At 42.9% G+C, this 9,562-nt stretch overlaps 1 non-coding gene across 1 annotated transcript; it reads left to right on the plus strand.

Annotated features, from left to right (window-relative positions):
- Positions 1-1,740: 1,740 nt before the first annotated feature.
- On the plus strand, positions 1,741-1,878 carry LOC119920607. The gene has a single exon (XR_005448337.1). It is a non-coding gene; the product is annotated as a small nucleolar RNA SNORA7 (small nucleolar RNA).
- Positions 1,879-9,562: the final 7,684 nt, after the last annotated feature.

Consider the following 9,562-nt stretch of genomic DNA (forward strand, 5'->3'; position numbering starts at 1 on the left):
GGATTTGGATGGTGAAGAGGCTGTTGGATTTGGCAAAAAAAGAGATCACTGGTAATCTTTGAGAGGACAGTTTCAGTGGAGTGCAGGGGGCAGAAGCCAGACTGGAGGAGGTCAAGGAGAGAAATGGAGGAGAAGAGGTGGAGGCAGATGTCATAGAAAACTCACTCAAGGAGTTTGGAGATGAATGGTAGAAGGGAAATGGGTCAATAACTGGAGAGAGCCATAGAGTCAAGTGAGGGTGTTTTTCAGGTTAGGGGAGACACAAGCATATCCGAGAGAAGCAGTGTGGCTCAGTGGAAAGAGCCCGGGCTTTGGAGTCAGGGGTCATGGGTTCAAAATCCGGCTCCACCACCTGTCAGCTGTATGACTTCGGGCAAGTCATTTAACATCTCTTTGCCTCCGTTACCTCATCTGTAAAATGGGGATTAAGACTGTGAGCCCCATGTGGGACAACCTGATCACCTTGTGACCTCCCCAGCGCCTAGAACAGTGCTTTGCACATAGTAAATGCTTAATAAATGCCATTATTATTATTATTATTATTATTATTATTATTATTATATCTGAAAATAGTGGGGAAGAAGCTTTTGGAAAGTGAACAGTATAAGATGGTAGTCAGGTAGGAAGAAGGGTGGGGGCAAGCAGTTTGAAAAGGTCCAAAGAAATGGTGTCGGAGGCACAGGTGGAGTGGATGGATTTTGAGAGGAGATCTCCTTTTGAGGTACTGATGGGAAAAATGGAAGAGCTGAAAGAGGGGCTGGAGGAGGTTGGGGTTGAAGAGGAGCAGGGAAGATTTTAGGGAGCTCACATGTGATCATTTCAATTTTCTTAATCAATTATGGTGCCAGGTCATTAGGGGAATGAGTTGGGAAAGGTAGTGGGGTGGAAAGGGGATTTGAGGAGGAAATTCATTCATTCAGTCATATTTATTGAACGCTGTGTGCAGAGCACTGTACTAAGCGCTTGGGAAGTACAAGTCGGCAACATATAGTCCCTACCCAACAACGGGCTCACAGTCTAGAAGGGGGAGACAGACAACAAAGCAAAACATGTAGACAGGTGTCAAAATCGTTGGAACAAATAGAATTATAGCTATATGCACATCATTAACAAAATAAATAGAATAGTAAATATGTACAAGTAAAATAAATAGAGTAATAAATCTATACAAATATACACAAGTGCTGTGGAGAGGGGAAGGAGGTAGGGCCGGGGGGATGATGGGGAGGAGGAGAGGAAAAAGGGGGCTCAGTCTGGGAAGGCCTCCTTTAAATGGCTGAAATAACTGGGGAGGGCAATGGACATGGTGAATCAATAAGGGAAAGAAAAAATAACGTTGCCAGGCAGAGGAGAGGCCATAGTTAAAGCACTCAAGGATGAACATGAGGTGGATCACTTCAGTTTTATATCTGGATTTCTGGCAGCAGCACACTGTGGCTTGTGCACAAAAGTGAAGGAATTAGAATGGGGAAGTGATCCAGGGCTGTGGGTTAGGGGCATGAGATCGGCAAAGGGATAGGGGAGTTAGTGAGTTTAGTTCAGTAGAGAAGGTGTTGAGGGCGTCAATTTAATTGCCAAGGGAAGGTAGTTTGGTTATAGAGACAAAATATATGACTTGAGAAATTTGTATGGGGGTTTAAAGATCAGAAGTCTCTGTGGGAGAACAGGACAGATTTGTGAGGATGGTTTGTGTGGGAAAGAAAGCAGGTCAGGACATTTTGGGTTGAAAGAGCGATTTTGCCCCTCTCAGAACTGCATCTGGAGAGTTTCCAGTACTTTACCAGTCTCAGCTACCAGAAGGAGAGTCAAGCAGAGGCATGCCCATTCCATTCCTAACTTGGACAGTGGCTAGGAAATGGAAGGCAATCTGCTACAAGTCAAAACTCACCTGTGCTGGGCAGCAGCAGCATGAGAGAGAGTCGAGGGTGGAGACTCATGATTACTGATTGCAGATGTAGGTTGGGGTGTTCTGGGATAGACATGTCCATGGAGTCGCTATGGGTCAAAGATGACTTGACAGCATAGGCCAAGACAAGAGGGACTTCAGAGTTGTGAAAGTAGACTTTGTACACTACCTAGAGACAGTGAGATTGAGTGTGTGTCCAAGTTGGTGAGTGGCTGAGGTGGGATGGAGCAGGAGATCAGTGGAGTTTAAGAGTGAAAGAAAGTGGGCAGCAGAAGATCCACTTGGATATTGAAATCCACATGGATATTGAAGTCCCCAAGAATCAATGCAGGGATGGAGAGAGAAGAAATGTGAGAACTACTAAGGAACATACTACTACTACTATTAGTATGTTCTTCTCTTTACTTAGACTGCTTAGTAGAGTGTTTGGCATCTTCAGTACTTAACAAATACCACAATTATTATTACTACTATCATCATCATCAATCATATTTGTTGAGCGCTTACTGTGTGCAGAACACTGTACTAAGCGCTTGGGAAGTACAAGTTGGCAACATATAGAGACAGTCCCTACCCAACAGTGGGCTCACAGACTAAAAGGGGGAGACAGAGAACAAAACCAAGCATACTAACAAAATAAAATAAATAGAATAGATATGTACAAGTAAAATAAATAAATAAATAGAGTAACAAATATGTACAAACATATATACATATATACAGGTGCTGTGGGGAAGGGAAGAAGGGAAGATGGGGGGGATGGAGAGGGGGACTGCTACTGCTACTAGTGTTCATGCCACTGTTATTTTGGAGTTTCTATTTTATAGAGGACGAAATGGGGTGCTATTGTTTAAAGCTGGGACTGGGCCTCAGTTCCCTCATCTGTAAAATGGGGATTAAGAGTGTGAGCCCTATGTGGGACAAAGAATGCGTCCAACCTGACTACCTTGTATCTAGCCCAGCACTTAGAACACTGCTTGGCACATAGTAAGTGCTTAACAAGTAAGCGCTTAGTACAGTGCTCTGCACACACTAAGCGCTCAATAAATATGACTGAATGAATGAAAGCACCATCATTATTACTATTATTATCCAACAATCCAGGAATGGTTTGCTTGCCGGAGAAAGAAAAACTCTGATCCTTTAGTCCTCTGCCCTCTTAATGCTTGCTACTCACAAATTTCACTTTGTCCTGGTCCAGGCTGATGGTGCCTTGGAAACTAAAATCCAATATGTGCTGGCTCCGAGGTCTCATCATTGTTGCTGCCTTCTGGGTTTCTCTTCCATACGGTATGTTCGCAGGTGCAAGTGCTTGCATTTTGCCAAACAGAAGCTGCTTTGTTGTAACTTTCCCTCCTTTTGTCCCTTTTCATTGTCTGTCTCTCCTAATTGGTGTTTGTAATAACTCTCAGTTTAGTATCATCTGCAAGTTTCATTAACATACTGATTGCTCCTTTGTCATTAATAAAAACATTAAATTATTATTTAACATTCATTGTGCAGCCACAATGCCTTAGAAGTGGTGCAGAATATTGAAATACACTCAGTCCTAACCCTGGAGGCATTATTATCCTCTCTGCAAAAACTTCTCCCCAGCTACGTGCGTCCATGGGATCTCTTGCTTGCCTACCCATTTGTCTACCCTTCCCTCAAAAGCCAGTTTCTAAATTAAGGGAAAAGGTGCTTTATGCATGCCAGTAGGAGTCAGATTTAGAAGGGATGTTTCAAGGGAGAATCTCCATTCTATTTGCTTTCATGTTCACATATAACTGTCAAGACCCCACAGGTGTTGTCCCAGAAACACAGATGAATGGCAAAACCAAGATCAGGCCCGTGCAGGTACAGACACAGAAGAGCACAGATGATGACATCATTGAATCAGTCAATCGTATTTATTAAGCTCTTGCTGTGTGCAGAGCACTGTACTGAGTGCTTGGGAGAGTACGATACAACAACAAACAGAAACGTTCCCTGAGATCAGGCCTGTTTGGGTACAGACATGCGGACACAGATGAGTGACATCACAGAGATTGGGCTCGCGGATGCACCGACACAGAAAAGCCCAAAGATAACCTTGCTAAGATCAGCTGTGTGCAGGTACAGATATTCCAAAAATCGGGCCCGTACGGAGGCACCAGGAAGAGCCTAGGTCTCGGTGAGCCCCGTCAAAATGAAGTGGAGGACTGGGACAATTTCTGTTTGTTTGGCCCCATTGATTTAGTCCAGTCAGATCATGCAGACCAAAAATTCCAGTTGGACGGTTTGTCTCTGGAGCAAATAAACTGGATAATTGCCCAGCCCACCCCTTCGCACGGGCTGTGCCATGAAGTGTGACTGCTTTTCTATTTACAATGTGCTGCCAACAGAAAAAATACACCATTGTTTTCTGTGGGCTCCCTTCTTTGATTCTGAAGAGGAGGATGAGGAGGATTTTGGTGGGCTCTTGCCCAAAGCAGGGAAATGGACGTCAACCAGTCTGTGAGTCTGATGAAATCATCATTAAAAAGTTCTCCAGAGTAAACCCGAAGTTGGATTTGAGCTCTGACAGATCTCCACTCACCACTCTGCTGGGGGTAGATAGTAGAGTTAATATGAACACTAATAATTACACTAATTCGTTCTCCTAAAAAGTACTAGAGAAGCAGCATGGCCTAATGGAAAAAGCATGGGCTTGGGAGTCATAAAGACCTACGTTCTAATCCCAGCTTCACTATGTGTCATTCATTCATTCAGTCGTATTTATTGAGCACTTACTTTGCGCATAGCACTGTACTAAGCGCTTGGAAAGTACAATTCAGGAGTAAAGAGAGACAATCCTGGGCTTACTGCTGTGTGACCTTGGCACGTCACTTAACTTAATAATAATAATAATGATGGCATTTATTAAGCACTTACTATGTGCAAAGCACTGTTCTAAGCACTGGGGAGGTTACAAGGTGATCAGGTTGTCCCAGGTGGGGCTCACAGTCCTAATCCCCATTTTACAGGTGAGGTAACTGAGGCCCAGAGAAGTTAAGCGACTTGCTCAAAGTCACACAGCTGACAAGTGGAGGAGCTAGGATTTGAACCCATGACCTCTTCCCTGTGCTTCAGTTACCTCATCTGTAAAATGAGGATTAAGCCCGTTGAGCCCCACTTGGGACTTGGACTATGTCCACCCTGATTAGCTTGTTTCTACCACAGCCCTTAGTAGAGGGTCTGGCATATAGTAAGCATTAAGCAATTAAAAAAAATGCTGCCAGATCTCAAAGACACCACCATCATCGCCATCACCGAGAAAAAACGTGGAAGATCGGATTGTCACTTTTATTGAGGTGTCTCCTTGTTTTACATTTCCAACTAGATCCTAGCCAGAGTATTCCTGGATTGAATACAGAAGAATATCATCGACCAGATGCTCCCAGAATCACAATGCAGACTCAGATCACTTTGCGGCTGAGAAGACATGATCTCTACAGCATGCCTCATATAGGAAAAGTGTTGGGAACAGAACTGAGATATCTGGGTGGCTTTGCTAAACCTCACAAAAGCACTGAGCTCTATCAGAATATCTGGATTCTGGAAATTAATTAGGAAATTTGGCTCTACTGAAAAATTCATATAGGGTTCTTTACCCTATACTATCTTTCCTGAGCTTCTTGGGTGGGTTGAGAAAGCAGGGTACCACTGAACCTGTGACCCAGGTGCTGGAATGCAGGTGGGGGCAGAAGGATGAGCCAAAAAACTAAGAGTCGGACTACACAATCACCAACTCACAGCATTTCTAGCAGGTACTATCAGTTCTTAAAAATTCGTTTCTGTATGAATTTACTTCCTTTTCTGTAGACACACACAATGGGTGCTCCTTTAAAATGGGTTACACCAACAAAGAAATCATCAGGAGCTAGAGGGAGAAGGGGTGGGAGGGGGTGGAGGCACTGGGGTCTCAAAGAGTTTAGGAAAAATTGGTGGGGTAATTGACATAGCAGTTGCTGAGGGAAGACAGGATATATCCACTCCTTTTCCCTGTGTCTTGTTTTTCCTCTATTTTGGTTTGGTACCTTCTTTCTTCTTCTTAATAATAATAATGATGGCATTTGTTAAGCACTTACTTTGTGTGAAGCACTGTTCTAAGCGCTGGGGGCTACAAGGTGATCAGGTTATCCCAGGTTGGGCTCACAGTCTTAATCCCCATTTTAAAGATGAGGTAACTGAGGTACAGAGAAGTTGAGTCACTTGCCCAAGGTCACACAGCAGACCAGTGGCAGAGCTGGGATTAGAACTCACATCCTCTGACTCCCAAGCCCACGCTCTTGCCACTAGGCCCCGTGTATTTATTGGGCACTGTGTGCAGAGCGCCGTTCTACTAATAGCGATGATAATGATGGAATTTGTTAAGCCTTTACTGTGTGCCAAGAGCTGTTCTAAACGTTGGGGGAGATACAGGGTGATCAGGTTGTCCCACATGGGGCTCACAGCCTTAATCCCCATTTGACAGATGAGGTAATTGAGGCACGGAGAATTTAAATGACCTGCCCAAAGTCACACAGCTGACAGTTGGCGGAGTCGGGATTTGAACCTATGACCTCTGACTCCAAAGCCCCGGCTCTTTCCACTGAGCCACGCTGCTTCTCTACTAAGCCCTGGGAGAGTACAATATAACAATAAGCAGTCACATTCCCTGCCCACAGCGAGCTTAAAGTCTAGAGGGGGAGACAGGCATTAATATAAAGTACAGATATGGACATAAGTGCTGTGCTATTTTTTTTAATGGTATTTGTTACCACTAAAGAGAAGCAGGAAGGCCTAGTGGATAGAGCACGGGCAACTTGTACTTGCCAACTTGTACTTCCCAAGCGCTTAGTACAGTGCTCTGCACACAGTAAGTGCTCAATAAATACAATTGATTGATTGATTGGCAGCCTGAAGGACCCTGGGTCTAATCCTGGCTCCTCCAGTTGACGTCTATGTGACCTTGGGCAAGTCAATCAATCAATCATATTTATTGAGCGCTTACTATGTGCAGAGCACTGTACTAAGTGCTTGGGAAGTACAAATTGGCAACATATAAGTCACGTAACTTCTCCGTTTCTCAGTTAATTCATCTGTGAAATGGGGATTAAGACTGTGAGCCCCATATGGGACATGGACTGTGTCCAACTTGATTACTTTGTACCTACCCCAGCGCTTACAACAATGCCTGGCACATAGTCAGCACTTCACAAATACCAGAAAAAATGGTGACGGAGCAGTAGAAGAACCTAGATCCTTCTGAGTCCTGGGCCCATGCTCTTTCCACTAGACCACACTGGTTATCCTGTTCCTGCAGGCATCTGGGGGCCTGGCATAGAGAAGAGGAAGCTGGTGGAACATTGCTTCATCTTACCCTCTCTGTTCACTCTTGCCCAATCCCAGACAGAGAAGCCTGAGCAAAATGGTAACAAAGGTACAGCGAAGTCATTTCCCCAATTTCTTCCACAAACTAAATGAGCCTTTTGAATAATAATGATAATGATGGACTTTTGTGAAGCATTTACTACGTGCTAACTACAATACAGATACAATAATATATCATTCATTCAATCATATTTATTGAGCACTTACTGTGTGCAGAGCACCGTACTAAGCGCTTGGAAAGTACAATTTGGCAATAGATAGAGACAATCCCTACCCAACAGCGAGCTCACAGTCTAGAAGGGGGAGACAGACAACAAAATAAGACAAGTAGACAGGCATCAATAGCATACAATAGTAATAATGGCATTTATTAAGCGCTTACTATGTGCAGAGCACTGTTCTAAGTGCTGATACATTCTCCAACCCACACTGGAGAATGTGCTAACTACAATATAGATACAATAATATATCATTCATTCATTCAATCATATTTATTGAGCACATACTGTGTGCAGAGCACCGTACTAAGCGCTTGGAAAGTACAATTTGGCAACAGATAGAGACAATCCCTACCCAACAACAAGCTCACAGTCTAGAAGGGGGAGACAGACAACAAAATAAGACAAGTAGACAGGCATCAATAGCATATGATAATAATAATAATAATGGCATTTATTAAGCACTCACTATGTGCAGAGCACTGTTCTAAGCGCTGATACATTCTCCAACCCACATTGTGCTCACAGTCTAAGAGGGGGAGAATATGTATTTAATCACCATTTTAGAGATGAGGAAAATGAGGCACAGAAATTCACTTAACTTGTTTTGAGTCACAATTTCCATCTCTCTAAAATGAGGATAAAATATTTGCTAAACTGACTGTAAGCCCCATGTGGGTCGGAGACCGTGTCTGATCTGATTATTCTATATCTACTCAAGTGCTTGACATTGAGTGGATGCTTCGTAAACATCATTATGCTTGCTATCATTATTACTTGATCAATATTTCATCTAACTAAAGCTGCTTGGATTCAAATTTAGAAAGAATGCATGGAGCCATGAGCTGTATACAGTAAACAGTCCCAAAGTGACTTTTTCTAGTGCGCACTGAGTATAAAATGATAGCTTCAAAGAACTAGTGGTGAGCATTAGCATAAAAATGTCTTTGGCCTTTTTTTTTTTCTCTTTTCTGGAAGATGTTGAAAGAGGGAATTAGCAGACAACGTATAAAGGCGGGTAGAGACTGCGCTCTACTGGTTCATTCCAGCACTGATTAAAATTCATTATCCACAATTTAAGCAATACTCTTTGAATGTTATACAGAAGCAGCGTGGCTTAGCGGCAAGAGCACAGCCTTGGGAGTCAGAATCAATCAATCAATCATATTTATTGAGCACTTACAGTGTGCAGAGCACTGTACTAAGCGCTTGGGAAGTACAAGTTGGCAACATACAGAGACAGTCCCTACCCAACAGTGGGCTCACAGTCTAAAAGACACGGGTTCTACTCCCGGCTCCACCACTTTTCTGCTGTGTGACCTTGGACAAGCCACTTAACTTCTCTGGGCCTCAGTTACCTCATCTGTAAAATGGGGATTAACACTGTGAGCCCCATGTGGGACAACCTGATCCCCTTGTAACTCCCCCAGTGCTTAGAACAGTGCTTGGCACATAGTAAGCACTTAAAAATGCCATCAGTATTATACAGGTATTGTACAACGGAATACTCATGTTAAGTGTTACTGAGCTGGATTTACAACAATGCAAAGATTCTGCATGTAACAACAACAAAAAAATGAAAAAAAAAGCTTAATCAGATAACTCCTGAGGAAGATAACGTGACAAATTATGTCTTCACCAGTTTCATTCATCTATTTTTTTATGTTGGCAACCCAATCTAATGACATGGTTAGCTTTTACATTAAAAAAAGTTTTCATTTTTTTTTTTTACCACAAAGGCTCTTGAAATAATTTACCACCCCCAAGATAACAAAAAACTCTACTGCATATCACCCTAATGGTTAATGTTGTGGTTTGCATTAAATAAGACTCTTTAATCTTTCAAACTAGCATACCAATTTTAGATCTTAAAATCTACCTTCCTTTTAAAGTGAATAATTGAACCACTAGTGCAGAAGATTTTTGTTTAATAGTCTGTCCTAAAACCTGGCTGGGTTACAAGAATAATATCATTATGGTAGATGTTTGAGGTTGTGAGGGGGTCCTTTGGCCAGTGTTGGCATACTCAAACTGTACGTCTAGGGAATACTGCAAGGATTAG

The sequence above is a fragment of the Tachyglossus aculeatus genome, chromosome X1 (genome assembly GCF_015852505.1).
Source record: "Tachyglossus aculeatus isolate mTacAcu1 chromosome X1, mTacAcu1.pri, whole genome shotgun sequence".
Taxonomy (NCBI): Eukaryota; Metazoa; Chordata; class Mammalia; order Monotremata; family Tachyglossidae; genus Tachyglossus; species Tachyglossus aculeatus.